The sequence below is a fragment of the Saimiri boliviensis genome, chromosome 2, assembly GCF_048565385.1.
Source record: "Saimiri boliviensis isolate mSaiBol1 chromosome 2, mSaiBol1.pri, whole genome shotgun sequence".
Taxonomy (NCBI): Eukaryota; Metazoa; Chordata; class Mammalia; order Primates; family Cebidae; genus Saimiri; species Saimiri boliviensis.
The window spans coordinates 58,774,265-58,791,539 of NC_133450.1; the positions used below are offsets into that span (position 1 = coordinate 58,774,265).

Sequence of the window (17,275 nt, forward strand, 5' to 3'; positions counted from 1 at the left end):
AATCTATAAGAGAATGAGCTTCAGACAACCAGAATGACTAAAGGCATCAGAATAAGGACTGGTAAGCATTAAATATATTAACTGTATAACGAATATTAACTGAAGGCAAGAGCAGCACTGTTTTTTTTAGAAGTGACATATACTTTAAGTTGAAATACCTTGTTTTTCAGCCTGTACCTACAGATTTAGTGTGAGATGCTATTTTTTTAAGTACACTCTTTTAAAAATCATCTCAATGGTGTCACAAAAATCAGACTATGAATAAATGCATGACTGTTATCTGATTCAGCAAAGAAGTTGCTCATGTAATTGATGAAAGATTCCTTCTAACATGAATGTTGGCTGATATTTTTGTTTATGTTAATGAGTAAGACAAATGTGAAACAATGAAGATGTATATCAGAAGTTCACAAATTTGTCAATAGTATAAGGGGCTTCTTTGATGTATTGGATAATAGTTTTAAAATATTTACTCATTTTTTGGTATGCTATCCAAAATGTAATGACTATATACTTTTATTTTTTTTTATTTTATTTTTTTGACTATATACTTTTAATTTGCATTATTAATATTTTCTTTATCACTTTCTTGTCAAGACAATCATGAAAAACGATAAATCAAGTCCTGATTTGTAGCATTGGCTAATTTCTAGGTATAGATATTTCCACTGTGGCTGATTTCAGGACAGCAACATGATGTCACTGAATGTTGAGTTGAGAAGAGGTGTGCTCATCGCACCATTATATAGTAATATAGTAATATTGTATATACAATATATAGTAATATAGTACATAATTTAATTTTAATAATAGATGTGCTCAACAACTAGCTTACAAAGTCCCTGAAAATTTAACAATTGACTTTCCTGAACTGGTATAAACTGGCTCCACCGCACTACTGGTTAAGAGGGAGCGAGTAAGCCAGGTACAGTGGCTCATGCCTATACTCCGGGCATCTTGGGAGACTGAGTGGGGAGGATCACTTGAGCCCAGGAATTCAAGACTAGCCTGGGTAACATAAGGAAACATACCCTGTTTCTATGAAAAAGTTTAACATAGCTGGGTGTAGTGGTGCACACCTTCCCAGCTACTCAGGAGGCTGAGATGGAAGGATGGTTGCTTGAGCCAGGGACATCGAGGCTGCAGTGAGCTGTGATCATGTCACAGCACTCCAGCCTGGGCACAGAGCAAGACCCTGGCTCAAAAAAAAAAAAAAAAAAAGTAGAGAGTATAGTATATAATGTTTTGACAAAGTAAATATAGTACATCTGTTTTCTATTGATATATAACGTTTTATAAATTTATGGGTTAGACATGAGTGTTTGTTAGGTGCATAGAATGTATAATGATCAAGACAGGGTGATTGGGGTATCTATCACCTTGAGTGTTTATTATTCTTATGGGTTGGTGTCACTTCAAATCCTCTCTTCTAGTTGCTAAGGGTAATCGCTCTAGTTTGGTATCAAACAATAGAAGTTTTCTTCTATCTAACTCTGTGTTTATACCCGTAACCAACATCTCTTCATCCCCTCCTCCTTTTCCACCTTCCCAGTTACTGACATCTTTCTATCATTTAATTCTCTATGTCCATGAGATCAAGGTTTTTAGCTCCCACATATGGGTAAGAACATGCAGTATTTGTCTTTTTGTGCTTGGCCTATTTTCTGCAACATAATGACCCCCAGTTCCATTCATGTTGCTGCAAATGACATGATTTCCTTCTTTTTTTGTTTGTTTTTTTTTTGTGATGGAGTCTCATTCTATCACCCAGGTTGGAGTGCAGTGGTACAATCTCAGCTCACTGCAACCTCCACCTCCCAGATTCAAGTGATTCTTGTGTCTAGGCCTCCCAAGTAAGTGGGATTACAGGCGTGTGCCACCATGCCCAGCTTATTTTGTATTTTTAGTAGAGATGGAGTTTCACCATGTTGTTTTTGTTACTTGATCTCAAACTCCTGCTCTCAAGTGATCCACCAGCCTTGGCCTCCCAAAGTGCTGGGATTACAGGCATGAGCCACTGAGCCCAGCCTTGAGTTTATTATTTTTATGGCTGAATAGTTTTCCATTGTGTATAGAAAGCACATGTCTCTATCCATTCATCCATTGATGGATGCTTAGGTCGATTCTGTATCTTTGCTATTGTTAATAGTGCTGTGATAAACCTGCAAGCACAAGTATCACTTTGACATAGTAATTTCTTTTCCTTTAGATAGATACCCAGTGCTGTATTGTGATTGCTGAAACTAAAACAAATACTTTCAATTTTCTGAAAAATCTCCATACTGTTTTTTATAGTAGTTGTACTAATTTACATTCCCATCAACAGTGTATAAAGACTGTTTTCTCCACATCCTCACCAGCATCTGTTATTTTTTGTCTTTTTAATAATAGACATTAGAATTGGGCTGATGTCTATTAATGGCCTTTCCCCATTTTCAAATGAAATTATTTTTTTCCACTGTTGAGTTGTTTGAGTTCCTTGTATATTTTGTATATTAGTCCCTGTCCAAGGAGTAATTTGCAAATATTTTCTCCCATTCAAGAGGTTCCCTCCCACCTTTTTTTTTTTTTTTTTTTAAGACAGGGTCTTGCTCTGTTGCCCAGGCTGGAGTACAATGGTGTGATCTTGGTTAACTGCAACCTCTGCCTCCTGGGTTCAAGTGATCCTCCTACCTCAGCCTGCTACCTGTTATTGGTCTGTTCAGGTTTTTTATTTCATCCTAATTCAATCTTGGTAGGTTTTATTTCCAGGATTTTTTTCATTTTCTCTACATATTCTAATTTGTTGTCATATAATTAGCTGTTCATAATCATCTCTGATGATCTTTTGTATTTCTGTGGTATCAGTTGTAATGTCTCCTTTTTCATTTCTGACTGTTTATTTGGGTCTTCTCTCTTAGTCTAGCGGTTTTCTCTTCCTCATTTCTGTGTTTGTTTTACAGTGAGTTTTATAAGTTTGTGTATTTTCACAATGGTAACTGTCATCTTTTTCTTACAGCTCTAGGACTTTCTTAAGCATTTATTGTAAAGGAAGTTTAGTAGTGATGAAATCTCTCAGCATTTGTTTGGGAAAGACTGTATTTCTTCTTCATTTATGGAGAATAATTTTGCTGGATGTAGTATCCTTGTGTAGGAGTAGTTTTTGATTTCAGCACTTTGAATATGTCATCTTATTCTCTCCTGGCCTGTAAAGCATCTGCTGAGAAGTCAACTGTTAGTCCAATAGGGGGTCCTTTATAGGTGACCAGATACTTTTCTCTTGCTACTTTTAGAATTTTTTCTGTCATTGATGGAGAAAGCAGATCCAGCCTATCATTGAAGCTTTCAAGTGTATTTTCTATTTCATTCAAGGAGCTCTCCCATCCCAGAATTTCTATTTGGTCCTTTTTAATGATATTTATCTATTAAATTTCTCATCCATATTCTGAATTGTTATTCTTATTTCTTTGTATTGTTTTTCAGAATTATTTTATATCTCTCTGAGCTTATTTAGTATCACACGTTTGAATTCTGTTTTCAGATTTTCATGAACTTCTTTTTGATTGGGATCTGTTGCTGAGAAATTACTGTATTCTTGAGGTGTCATTTTCCTTGCTTTTTCATGTTTCCTGTGTCCTTAAATTGATATCTACACATCTGGTGTAAGAGTAATTTTTTCCAGTTTTTAAAATTTGCTTTCATATGGGAGGACATTTTCCTGAAGATGTATCAATAGTGTTGCTTGGGTAGAGCCCTTTGGGCTTTGATTCTGGGTGTGTGCAGTAGTAGTGTAGTCTCTGCATGATTTCTTTGGCTGTAAATGGCGTGAATGATAGCTGTGATTTCTTTCATTGTTTAGAGTGCATTTGTTAGTGGAGGCTGTGATGAAGTTGTTTCGCTGGGGACAGAGTTGCCAAGTGGGCCAGTATTGAGGCCCCAGTGGTGGCAGCAGTGGGGCAAGTGTACCTGTTCTCAGCCCCAGGGTGGGCACTTTGCTAGCACCAGTGTTAGTGGGACTAGGCAGGTCAATTCTTGAGCCTACAGGTGGCCTGCTCAAATGCTGGGAGTGGCAGTGGTGGGCTGGGATGGTGAATGAGTTCTCAGATCCCTAGGCAGCTGGCGGGGGGTGGGTACCAGCAGTAGCAGTGGCAGGATGATTCTCTGGATCTGAGTGCTGTGCACTGGTGTTGGCAGTGGCTACGATATGAGTTCACCATCCACAGCCCCAGACACGTAGCTCTCAGGCTTGCCCGCTCTTGGTGGCAGCAGCACCACAGCACCACAGCACCACATAGAATTGGGCAAGGACCTTGCCTTTTGCACATAAGCCTGGGCATGGAGCCACATTGCCAGTTGGGGCATGGTTGCCACTCACAACTCCAGATAGGCAGCCTTTTGTCTTGCCTGTCCTAGCTCCTGGTGGCAGCAGCAGTGGCTATAGCTGCAGCAATGTGACAAAGGGGAGAGAAGGTCCTGCTCTCCGTGGGCAAGCCTGAGCACAGAGGCTGCTCTGCTGGTGGGGGTAGGGTCACTTCCCTCAGCTCCAGACTGTCAGCCCTCAGGATTACCCACCTCAGTTCCTGGTTGCTGCAACTGCTGTGGCAGTATGTGGATGTGGGGAGGGGTTCTCACTCTCTGCTTGTAAGCCTGAGCAAAGTCTGTGCTACTGCTGGGGGCAGTGTTGCTTCTCACAGCCCCAGAAAGGGAAGTGCTCAGGCTCTAGAAAGCATGTGCTTTGTTTTCCTTTGTCTGGGCTGCCTTTTTGGTGCACCGCATTTTTTCCAGGGTTTCATGAATTTCTTTTTGACTAGGATCTGTTGCTGGGGAGTAGTACTCCCTGTGGGTTAGAGTACTGGGGACCCTGCAGCACCTTTGGGGCCAGCCATTGCTGTGCCACTGTAGCCTTCTGGATGGACACTGGGGGATGTCATTGAGGGCTTCTGGGATGTGGACAGATGGGAGCTGTAGTTCCCAGGGCAGGATGCAGTCTCATGATGGCTATGCCTTCCCAATAGTGCCCTGCTGCAGCTGCTTAAGTCTCAGAGGGTGTGAGTGACCCAGCATGAATTCCCTGTCAGCATAATGTCCTTGCAGGGTCTGCAGATCACTTCCCATGCTAGCGTCAGGGTTCGTGTGGTTAGATGAGCTCTCCCATGGCTGGGGTTGTAGTAGTTTGTGGTGGGGAGAATTGGACCACTGAAGTTCTCTCACTTACCCTCCTCAGCAATAGTGAGCACCTCTGGCTCCCAACTTCTCCCAACTGAGCTGGCCACTCGCTTCCTTCTCCTCTGCATCTCAGGGGCTTGCCAAGACTTCTCCGTCGGACTCTACTATTCGCTCTTAGATGTTCTATTTGAGGTGTGCTTATCTCTTCATAATTTTATGTCTTCTTTCTGGAGAGAGTGAGTGTCCAATGTCTCTAGTCAGGCATCTTGAACCTGAATCCTCAATAGAGGACTTCTATTTTAAGATGGGGGAGAGTATATGGATTTTAAGAACTTTTTCAGTAATCATGTTGGTGGTAATATTAATGTGGTTACTTTGAGACTTGTAGCATGAGATAAAAACAAGTGAGTAATTATGGAATATACTAATTCCATTATCCTCTGCATCTTTGAGAACCAGAATTCTCATATGGCAGAAGGAGATACAGATATAACAGGAAAGAGATTGCATAAAATTGAGTTGAAATTGGAATCATCAATGTGGATGAATCAGGTATTTTATTTATATTTTCTAGTTCAGCCTACTGTATAGGCCTAAAAACAATGATCAACTCAGAAGGAATGAGTATCCTTTGTGTGTACATAGATTGTGGAACAATCTACAATTCTCACTACAATTTCTCATTTACCAAAAAGGTCTTCTTAGAGAAATGGCTGATTCCAGGACTTGGGCAAGAAATGAACATGACAAGCCAGGAATGTCATATTATCAGAAAGAAAACTACTAGGGTCACATATACTACTAGAGTCACGTCAAAAGGAGTCAGAGGACAGGTTTAAAGGGTTTCTAATAGCCAAAGACGGGACAATTTGAGCTCCAATAATGATAATAATTACAACAGATTGAAACCTATGCAAATGTTTAAATCAAAAAGTTTACAATGATTACATGAGACAGAGAGAGAGAAGGAGAGAGAGAGAAAGAGAGAGTAAGAGAGAGAGAGAAGAGAGATAGAGAGAGAGTGTGTATGTGTGTGTGTGTGAGAGAGAGAGAGAGAGGAGAGAGAGAGAGAGAGAAAGAGAGATCTTTGGAGAATAATAAGGAAACAATTATTTTTTGTAAAGGTGGGTTCTCACTCTCTTGCCCAGGCTAGTCTCAAATTTCTGGCCTCAAATGATACTCCCACCTCAGCCTCCAAAAATGCTGGGATTATAGGTATGAGACACCATGCCCAGTCAGTTATCTAATTTTTTCATTACCACAGACAATGTTACTCAACTTTCTGCCACTATATAACCAGAATCCCCTTCTCTCTAATTTCTAATCATGTTTTCCTCACTTTTCTTTAATTCTTTACCCTTAGCTTTTTCAGAAGTCATTGGGCAAATACAAACTTTCAAAACATTTCAGGTTTCACTACAACTCTCTTGACAGTCCTGGCTTCTACCCGTTACCTAGTTCAAAAACCACTCCCACATTTTATGTTGAACGTTCTGTGGTTTTTGGTGTAGCAGCTCCCTACTTCTCTATCAATGAGTAACAAACCACCCCCAAATTTAGCTTTTTAAAGTAGAAATGAGTACATATTTTCTCACACATTTTCTGTAAGTCAGGAATTCTAAAGCAGTTTAGTTAACGGTTCTGACTTACGGTCTCTCATGCAGTCAAGGTGGTAACTGGACTGCAGTCATCTGGAGACTCGACTTAGCCTAGAGGATCTGCTTCTGCGATCAGCCACTCACGACACTAGCAAGCTGATTGCTTGGCAGAATACCTCAGTTTTTCACCATGTGGACCCTTCCACAGGACCGTGTGAGTGTCTGCATGACACAGCAGCCAGCTTTCTGCAGAGAGAGTGATCCAAGAAATATTAGCATATAAGTGATTACATTTTCTATGACCTGGCCTCAGCAGTCACACTTCATCTGTGTAATATCCTATTGGCTAGACAGGTCAGTCCTATTTGATGTGTGGGGTACTACACAAGAATGTAAATACCAAAAGGTGAAAACCACTGGGGATCATCTTGGAGGCTGGCATCTACCATGATCGAATAGAAAATCTCAGAGTGAAAAACAAGAATTCTGAGCAAGAAATGTGCATATTGCAACAACTACTGCAGCCAACTACTATGAATGATCTGAGAGAAACAGTGAAGCTGATGTGATAAATACACACATTAGCTGAGAAAGTTATTCAATATTTTGTTCACTGTCATCTTTTTTGAGTTTTTGAAATGTGATGGTCAATCTGATCACTGTAATGGAAAATTTAATGTTGAACGTTCTGTGGTTTAAGTGTATATTAATAGTTATAAGGAGAACTATGGAAGCAAGAGTGTTAGGATTTTCAAGGCTTTCAAAGAAGTTTCATTAAAAACTTTCACTGTGCTTTTCAGAAGGGATGTTAGGAAACATTACATTTTTCTATTATGAAAATTGTAACACTATGAAGAACTGGTACAAATTTTTCTTAAAATGGATAGCCTTCTTATTAGAAGAAAAAAGAATAATAGAATACAAATTTCAGGGATGTTCAAATTCAAAAAATGCTGGATCTGGAGGGATAAATAGCAATAATATTAAGAGTAGCATTCACTAGAATCAGTATTCTTAGGCTTCATTTAATTTTTTTTTTTTTTTTTTTTTTTTTGAGACAGAGTCTTACTCTGTTTCCCATGCTAGAATGCAGTGGCATGGGCTCGGCTTACTGCAACCTCCACCTCCCAGGCTCAAGTGATTTTCGTGCCTCAGCCTCCTGAGTAGCTGGGATTACAGGCATGTACCACCACACTTGGCTAACTTTTTGTATTTTTGGTAGAGCTGGGTTTTTGCCATGTTGGCCAAATTGGTCTTGAACTCCTGACCTCAAGTGATCTGCCTGCCTTGACCTCCCAAAGTGCTGGAATTACAGGCATGGATCACCACACCCGGCCTAATGATTACCATTCTAACTGGGGTAAGATGGTATTTCATTGTGGTTTTGATTTGCCTTTTTAGCCTCTGGCAACCAGTAATCTGTTATCAGTTTCTATAATTTTGTCATTTCAAGAATGTTATATATATACATACATATATGTATATGTATATATGTATATATATACACACACACACATACACATATATATATAACATTATACATATATGTATATATAAAAGTATATATATATGCAATTTTTTTGAGACAGAGTCCTGTTCTGTCACCCATGCTGGAGTGCAGTGGTGTGATCTCAGCTCACTGCAACCTCTGCCTCCCTGGTTCAGGTGATTCCCTGCCCAAGCCTCCTGAGTAGCTGGGATTATAGGCGCCTGCCACCATGCCTGGCTAATTTTTGTATTTTTAGCAGAGATAGGGTTTTGCCATAGGTTGGTCTTGAACTCCCAACCTCAGGTAATCCACCCACCTCAGCCTCTCAAAGTGCTGGGGTTATAGGCGTAAGTCACCATGCCCAGCTAAGAATGTTATATAAATGGACTTATATAGTATGTAACTTTTTGAGGTTGGCTTTTAAAACTCAGCATAATTCTCTGGACATTCATCCAGGTTATTGTGTGTATTAATAACGTGTTTCTTTTTTAATTGCCGAACAATGTTTTATGGCATAGATCAAGCTTATCCAACAGATGGCCTGCAGGCTGCATGTGGCCCTAGAAGGCTTTGAATGAGGCCTAACACAAATTTGTAAACTTTCTTAAAACATTATGAGATTTTTTTTTTTTTTTTGCAATTTAAAAAAACCTTATCTGCTGTTGTTAGTGTTAGTGTGTTTTATGTATGGCCCAAGACAATTCTTCTTCCAATGTGGCCCAAGGAGGCAAAAAGACTGAACATACCTGGTATAGATGTAACACAGTTAAAAAAAATTCTCTCATTGTTTTTTGTGAAGAAAGCTGCTATGCATATTCATCTACAGATTTTTGTAAGAATATAAATAATCATTTCTCTGTGACAAATGCCCAGGACTGCAGTTTCTGGGTTGTATGGTGGTTGCATGTTTAGCTTTTTAAGAAATTGCCAAATGGTGTTTCAGTGTCTATACTGTTTTACATTCTCACCAGCAATGTGTCTGTGATCAGTTTCTTCATATGCTACTTGATGTTGTTTCTATTGTTATTTTAGCAATTCTGATAGACATGTAGTAATATTTAATTTTGATTTTAATTTACATTTCCCTAATGACTGATGATATTGAAAAATAATTTCATTTATTTAAGATCTGTAAAATGTCTCTTCATGTGTTTTGCACGTTTGCTAATCAAATTGCTTTTTTCTTTACTGTTGAATTTTGAGATTTCTTTATATATTCTAGTTATTAACTTGTCCCTTGTCATATATGTTGTTTGCAAATACTTTCTACCACTCTGTAGGTTGTCTTTCATCCTCTTAAGAGAGTCATAGAAGGAGAAAAGAAAAGAGGCTGGGCTGAACAAGTACTCAAAGAAATAACGGCCAAAAACACCCACCAATCTGGCAAGAGACCTAAACCTACAAATGCAAGAAGCTGGTATCCAGACCAGCTTGGATTTGGATCCCAAGAAATCCATGCCAAGATACATTATAATTAAACTTCTGAAAGCTGAAGACAAATAAAAAGTCTTGAAAGCCTTCACAGAAAAAATGATAACTTACTTATTGGGGTAAGGGAAAACAATTAGAGTAACAGCAAATTTCTCATTGGAAACCATGGAGGCCAGAAGAAAGTATCATAATACTTTTCAAGGGCTGAAATAAAATTACTGTCAATCTACGATACTGTCACCCAGTGAAAATATTTGTCAAGAGTGAAGGGGAAATGAAGATATTCTGAGATGAAGGAAAGCTATTTGTTGCCGTCAGACTTACCCTAAAAGAAGGGCTAAAGACAGTTCTCTAAATAGAAAGAAAATGACAAAAGAAGGACCTTGGAATATCAGGAAGGAAGAAAGAGCATGGAAGAAAAAATATGGGGAAGTAAAAGCCTTTCCTTCTCCTCTTGGTTTTTAAAATTATGCTTGATGGTTGAAGTAATAATTACAACACTGTCAAATGTGGTTCTGAATGTATATAGAGAAGACATCTAAGACAATTATATTATAAATGGGAGTGAGCAAGGGGACATAAGGGAGGTAAGATTTTTCTTCAACACCAGTATATTGGATATATTATGTATATATAATGTAGTACTCAAGCAACCAGTAAAAAAAAAAATCTATAAAAGAGGTACACTTCAAATATTATAGATAAATTAAAATGGAATTCTTAAAAAAGGTGTGAGTAACACATAGGAAATCAGGAAAAAAAAGCCAGGAAAAGAACAAAGAGAACAATCAGAAAACAAAAATAAAATGGCAGACTTAAGTCCTAACATATAAATAATTGTGTAAAATATAAATCATTGAAATACACCAAGTAAAAGATAGAGATTGGCAGAATGGATTACAAAACAGGACCTAATCTACTAAGCTTTTTGTTTTGGTTATTTTTAACTTCTGAAATTTCCATCTGAGGCTGGGCGCAGTGGCTCATGCCTATAATCCCAGCACTTTCAGAGGCAGAGGTGGGCGGGTCACTTGAGGTCAGGAGTTCGAGACCAGCCTGAACAACGTGGTGAAACCCCTGTCTCTACTAAAAATACAAAAATTAGCCAGGTGTGGTGGTACACGCCTGTAATCCCAGCTGCTGAGGAGGCCAAGGTAGGAGAATTGCTTGAACCCGGGAGGTTGCAGTGAGCCGAGATCACGCCACTGCATTCCAGCCTGGGCAATAGGGCAAGACTCCGTCTCAAAAAAATAAAATAAAATTTCCATTTGATTCTTTACAGCATCAATTTTTTTTGCTGAGGTTGTCTATTTTTTAATTTGTTTCAAGTGTGTTTTTAATTGGTCAGTGAAGCATTTTTATCGTGGCTGCTTTAATCTAAAGTCTGAGCTTTTCCTGGTTATTGATATAACGAGTGATTTTCTATTGAAACCTGGACATTTTCATATTGTGTTATGACACTCTGGATCTTATTTAAACCTTTTATTTTAGCTGATTTTTTAAATTATTATTTTTACTAACACTGCCCTGGCAGGGAAACTGGGGGACACTGCCTTGTTACTGCCAAGTGGAGGTAGAAGTCCAAGTTTCCCACTTGGCATTTGTTGACACTTGTGTGGGAGGAACTCTTCATCACTTCTGGGCAATGGTGGGAGTCCTGGCTCCTTACGTGGTCTGTACTATGCCACGATAGGAGCGGCCTCATTAGTGCTGGGTGATGGTGGAAGACCTGACTCTCCACCTGGCCTCCTGTCACTCCGTCCCTGTTGGAGTGCTGAGGTGCTTTGTTACATTTTCTTTTCTTTTTTGAGACAGTCTTGCTGTGTCACCCAGGCTGGAGTGCAGTGGCATGCTCATGGCTCACTGCAGCCTCAAATTCCCAGGTTCAGGTGATCCTCTCACTCAGCCTCCCTAGTAGCTGGGACTATAAGCATGTGCCACCACATCCGACTAAGTTTTATCTATCTATCTATCTATCTATCTATCTATCTATCTATCTATCTATCTATCTTTATTTGCAGAGATGAGGTTTCACCATGTTGGCCAGGCTGATCTTGAACTCCTGGGTGCAAGTGATCTACCCACCTTGGCCTCTCAAAGTGCTGGGATTACAGGCATGAACCACCGTGCCTGGCCTGTTATATTTTCTTCAGAATGGAAGCCTAGGCTTTTACTAGCATGGGTTGGGATGTGGTTACAGCTTTTTCTGTCATGTTTGGTTGAAGTAGAGTGGTTATTGTTTAGAAGCTGTCTGTCTTGCTAGGCTGTGTTTTTGCTGGTCCTTTGGCAAGAGAGAGAGGGGTTTTTGGGGACTTATCTGTACCCATTGGCAATTGTGAGTTGCCAGTTTCTTCAGCTGCAAGTCTGGGATATGAGGCACAAAGGAAAACCCAAGCAATTCACCATCAGGTTGTTCCTCAGATCCCAAGACCTGGTCTGTCTTTTCTTTTTCCACCTTTCAGAGTTATCTTATGTTTGTTTTAGATACAATGTTTGAAGTTTTCAGTTGTAGTTAGTGGGAGGAATGGGATTAATTACATCTACTCTAGCTTCCTGGAAGAAGTCTCTAGGGCTATCTCTGAACTCCATGAAAGGAAAATTAGTTTTTGTGATGCACCTTTATACTTTTTTTTGTTTGTTTGTTTGAATACTTTGGTTTCAATACAGAGCATGTTAATCTCTACTTACTTTTTCAACTCTTACTATTCGTTAAAACAAGTAAGAATAACTATAACTCAGTAAAAACAAGTAGGAATACACTAGTTCTTTGGATGGTCCGTGTTATTTGCTCGTTTTAATATTTATTTGTATGGGCTCAGAGAAGAGGATGAGAGTGTCTGAGGGGTATAAGCAGTCTCATTCTGGCTCCCAAGGTGTTTTTAGGAACCTTATACTTAGCATCTCTTCCACTAAATTATATCCCCTAAGTCTTATCAAATGTATTTTCTAATTGAGAAGTTTAACATGGGCTTAAACTTATGAATGACTAGCAAGTATTGGGAAACTCAGAGATGTAGATAGTTCAGGTGGCTTTTCTTTTCCTTTTTCTTTCTTTCTTTCTTTTATTGTTGTTGAGATAGCATCTCTCTCTGTCACTCAGACTGGAGTACAGTGATGGGATCATGGCTCACTGCAGCCTCGACCTCCTGGCCTGAAGTAATCTTCCTGCCTTAGTATCCTGAGTAGCTTGGACCAGAGGTGTACACCACCATGCCTGGCTAATTACGATTTTTTGTGTGTGTGTAGACAGTGTCTTACTGTGTTGCCTAGGTTGGTGTTGAACTTCTGGCTTCAAGTGATCCTCCTGCTGTGATCCCTGAAAGTGTTGGGATTACAGGCATATGCCACCACATCCAGGCAGCTTTTCTTAATTTTAGATAAAGTCTTCCAGTTCCAGCCTGATTGGTGTACAGATAGGAGAGGATGCTTGAATTAGCACAGAGCCCAAACTGAACCAGTTATTCATGCTTCGCACAGGATGTAGAGAAGCATTGCCCAAACTGTGCAATGAATTACTGTACAATCAGAAGTGGCCCACTTTTAACTTAAAAACACATTCAGGTTAAGCATAATTTCTTAGATCCTCAAGGTCAGTATTTTAACTTGATTTTCTCTTTGTTACATCTAAAGGAAAACAACATCAGTGTTAGCTGGATTGTGGGCTTTTGCCCATAGTCATTTGAACTTCAATGTCTTCTTGCTTTTATCTTTATTGTCCAAAATATGAATGATCTTTTTGGTTGTAATGTCCCTTGATCTTTCTATGCTTTCCATTCTTTTAATATATTAAATTAAGAACACCCCAATGTATCTAATTTTCTGGCCCCTACCTTTGCCTTAATGAGATTGCTTTCACATCACCTAGCACCAGTGACAGTGACTTTCAATGTAGTCATTTGTCCCCAGAGCTATCTTCCTTCAGTAGTAACTGCAAAATAAGCCAAAGAATAAACTGTCCTTGTTCCTCTTGGTTCTTTTAGGGCTTTGGTTGTTAATATCATTTCCTTTCACCTAGCCCATTTTCTTTCCCTTTTCTCTATTTCATATGTTGTTTACCTGCCTTGATTATCAAGATATGTTACCCCTGGACCTATCCAGTTTAACTTTGATTTCTTTGTTTATAGATCCTTGACTTTTTCATGGCAACTGCTGTTTTAGATTCCCTTAGCTAAACTGATGTATTTCCCATTCTAAGAATTACTCAAGATCAAGATTCTGTGGACTCCCTAGTGTCTTATTCCTAGATTCTTAGTCTGGACCATCTACCTAAATTACTAGCTTCTGGATTCTTAGTTTTTGATCTTCACCCTAACACATATGACACATATGGCAACTTTGCAAAATGTAAATTTCTTCTTGCCAGGCGTGGAACTAGGTAGGATGCTGTTCAACCCTCTCATAGCCTAAATCTCCACCTGGAAAACTTGACTTTCACGTCCAACTGCTAATGAAGCCTTGTCAGTTTTGTGTCTTAGAAACCTCTAAAATCTATCTTCTTAGCATTAGGAAGGACCATTTCAGCTGCAAATTACAAAAAAAAAAAAAAAAAAAAAAAAGAAAGAAAGAAAAACAATTCAAGCCAGTTTTGCAAAACAAGGGAATTTATTCTTCCTCGTTATTAGAAATTGAGTAGGCTTCAATTAGTTCAATATATTCAAGCAATGTTATCAGGAACCTTCCTCTTTCCATCTCTCAGCTCTGTTTCTTCTGTGCAGCCTTTGCTCTTCACCAAGCAGTCTTTCTATGGTGGGAAAGACGTTACTGTGCAGCTCTGGACTTACACAGTGCTTGTGGCACGTGACCTCTGGGTAAGGAAACTGGGGGACTGGGGGCACAAGAGTGGGAAGGAGACTTACTTTGGCAGGATGTGGTCTTTTTACCTCACGGTACTGACTAAATAAGTGCACCAATATATCATTACAAATTGTATTACAAAGGGAAATTCAATCTGTAGAGATATGGGCTAGGTAGAACATAAAAACCCTGTTACCAACGGGGAAGGTGAGAAGAGTATTATCAACAGAACCACATTACTGTCTAAGGGACAAGCAGGAGAAAAGCTGAAAGATGTCAGTTTGATTTAACAACATGGAGGTCAGGTGTGAATTTGGCAAGAGAAGTCTTGTTGAGACTGATAATCAGAATATGGTGGGTTGTGAAATGAAAGAGAGATGAAGAAAAGAAGAGGAGCAGAAAAGGGAGAAGACTGTAGGAGGGGAGATGTTGAAAGGCTAATGGGAAGGAACCCGCAGAGAGAGGCAGGTTGAAGATACAGGAAAGAGAATAAACATTAACAGAGTAAGGTACTTGAGGAGGCATAAGAGGTAGGCCACTTGTTCCTCTGAAACAAGAAAGAAAGATAAGAAGATTCATATATAGGTAGGTTTGTGTTATTGTTCTGGTGGCAGGAATTTGAGGGAGTCGTTCTGATAACTTTTGCTTTTCTTCTGAAAACAGAAATCTGATTGCCTCAGCTTGAATGATTTGGCAGGATAGGAGGGGGCAGAATCAAAAAGTTTGAGAAGAACAGAGAAGATGTTTATGCCACAGAGATGTGGAGAATAAGACAGTACCATGACTAGAAAAACATAGTTCTGTAGTTGTCATTCGGGGCTGAGAGCCCATTTGAGGTTAATGACCATAAAACTGTATCAGATTCTGTCTACTTGATTGCTTAATTTTTCTCCAGCAGAGCTCAGAGGATGAGTGTATGAAGCAGAGAGTGGTGTCACCCAGGGTTGGAAAGGCAATAGGACAAGGGCATTTAAGGCTCTGCTTTTTCTTTAACTATATATATTTTTTAATACTTTCAGTTCTGGGCTACATGTGCAGAATGTGCAGGTTTGTTACATAGGTATACATGTGCCATGGTGGTTTGCTGCATCCATCAACCCTTCATCTACATTAGGTGTTTCTCCTAATGCTATTCCTTCCCTAGCCCCCAACCTCCTGCTATGCCTTCCCCAAACCCCCACCCCCCGACAGGCACCGGTGTGTGATGTTCCCCTCCCTGTGTCCATGTGTTCTTGTTGCTCAGCACCCACTTATGAGTGAGAACATGCGGTGTTTGGTTTTCTGTTCTTGTGTCAGTTTGCTGTGAATGATGGTTTCCAGATCTTTATCCATCAGATCTTTGACAAACCTGTGCAGGTGGTCCAGCTGCTCTTTGATATGATTGAACTTTCTTATAAAAAGCATCCAGGCGCAGATTACAGACTCAAGCATTACAGGCTCAAGCCTGTAATCCCAGCACTTTGGGAGGCCGAGGCGGGTGGATCACGAGGTCAAGAGATCGAGACCATCCTGTTCAACATGGTGAAACCCTGTCTCTACAAAAATACAAAAAATTAGCTGGGCATAGTAGTGCGTGCCTGTAGTCCCAGCTACTCAGGAGGCTGAGGCAGGAGAATTGCCTGAACCCAGGAGGTGGAGGTTGCGGTGAGCCGAGATTGCACCATTGCACTCCAACCTGGGTAGCAAGAGTGAAACTCGGTCTAAAAAAAAAAAAGCATCTCAGGGCAGCCCAGGCTGAGGAAATGAGGAATGGAGTTTCCAAGTCAGGAATGAACTGCTGTTGGGCACATGTGGATATCTCATGATCATAACCAAAGGCTACCAAGAGTTTGTGAAGATTGCTCATCTGGCTCAGGTAAGGGGCAAACTTTCCTGTTCTATTCAGTGAGCACTTTCTCTGGACTTCCAACTCCTGGATACTGTCTGGGTATACCATTTCCAATAAATTTCTGAAATTTGAAGTGGGCATTGAGTAATTCTGTACCTTACTACAACGCAGGTGTACTAAACCTCTTTTGTAGTGAATCCAGCCACAGAGGTAGCTCAGGCACTCATCCAGGGTACTTTCCTTGAGGCAGACGTCTGTGAACACCTTCAAGGGCTCATGCTCTCATGTTCCTGGACAGTCCTCCACTGTCTGCCTCTTACTTATGGCCTCTGGGGAGCAGGAAGGCCCTGGCTCCAGACCACGTGGTCCAGAAATTCTCATCAACATTCCGCAAATCCAGCACTTGAAGTTTCTACCACCTGGGGCGAACCTTCATGTCCAGCAGTGAATCAAGTCTTTTCAGCACAGCTTGCAAGGTTTCCAGATGAAGTGTCTTCACCAGGAACCCCAGAGGGAGGCAGGGGAAGGGCCAGGTCTTTACCATGGCCTTTAGAATCTCATAGCGTCTGCTGCTGAAGGCCTCCATGAACATCAGAGGGAAGACCTCCCCAGGCAGCTCATCCAGAGTGGAGGTGTCTGAGTACGGGTCCCTCAGCAGGCTCTGTGCTGCCAGCTCCACGAGTCTGTGTGGGGCCTGGAGGCTCATTCGGATAAATCAGATCTGGACTCACTTTGCAGTGTGCTCGGACCTCTTGGAGAAGCAGGCAGTAACTCCAGGCACCACAGCTCTGGGACTCTTCTGGGGCTGCGCACAAGCTTTTGTCAAGGCTCTGCTTTTAATATGTAGTCTGTTCTGCCTTAATAACTTTTCCATTTTTTCCATAGTTTTTGATCTAATGGGTATGTTTGATTCATGTTTTTTCAGAAAGTTATATATATTATAGAATATTTAAAGTTTTAAGAGTTGCTGATAGTATTTTGTAAAGAAAA

At 40.2% G+C, this 17,275-nt stretch overlaps 1 pseudogene; it reads right to left on the bottom strand.

Moving 5' to 3' along the window:
- LOC101046487 (PRAME family member 33-like) overlaps positions 1–16,991 on the bottom strand; it is a 21,784-nt pseudogene extending 4,793 nt beyond the window's left edge.
- Between the last annotated feature and the right edge of the window lie 284 nt (positions 16,992–17,275).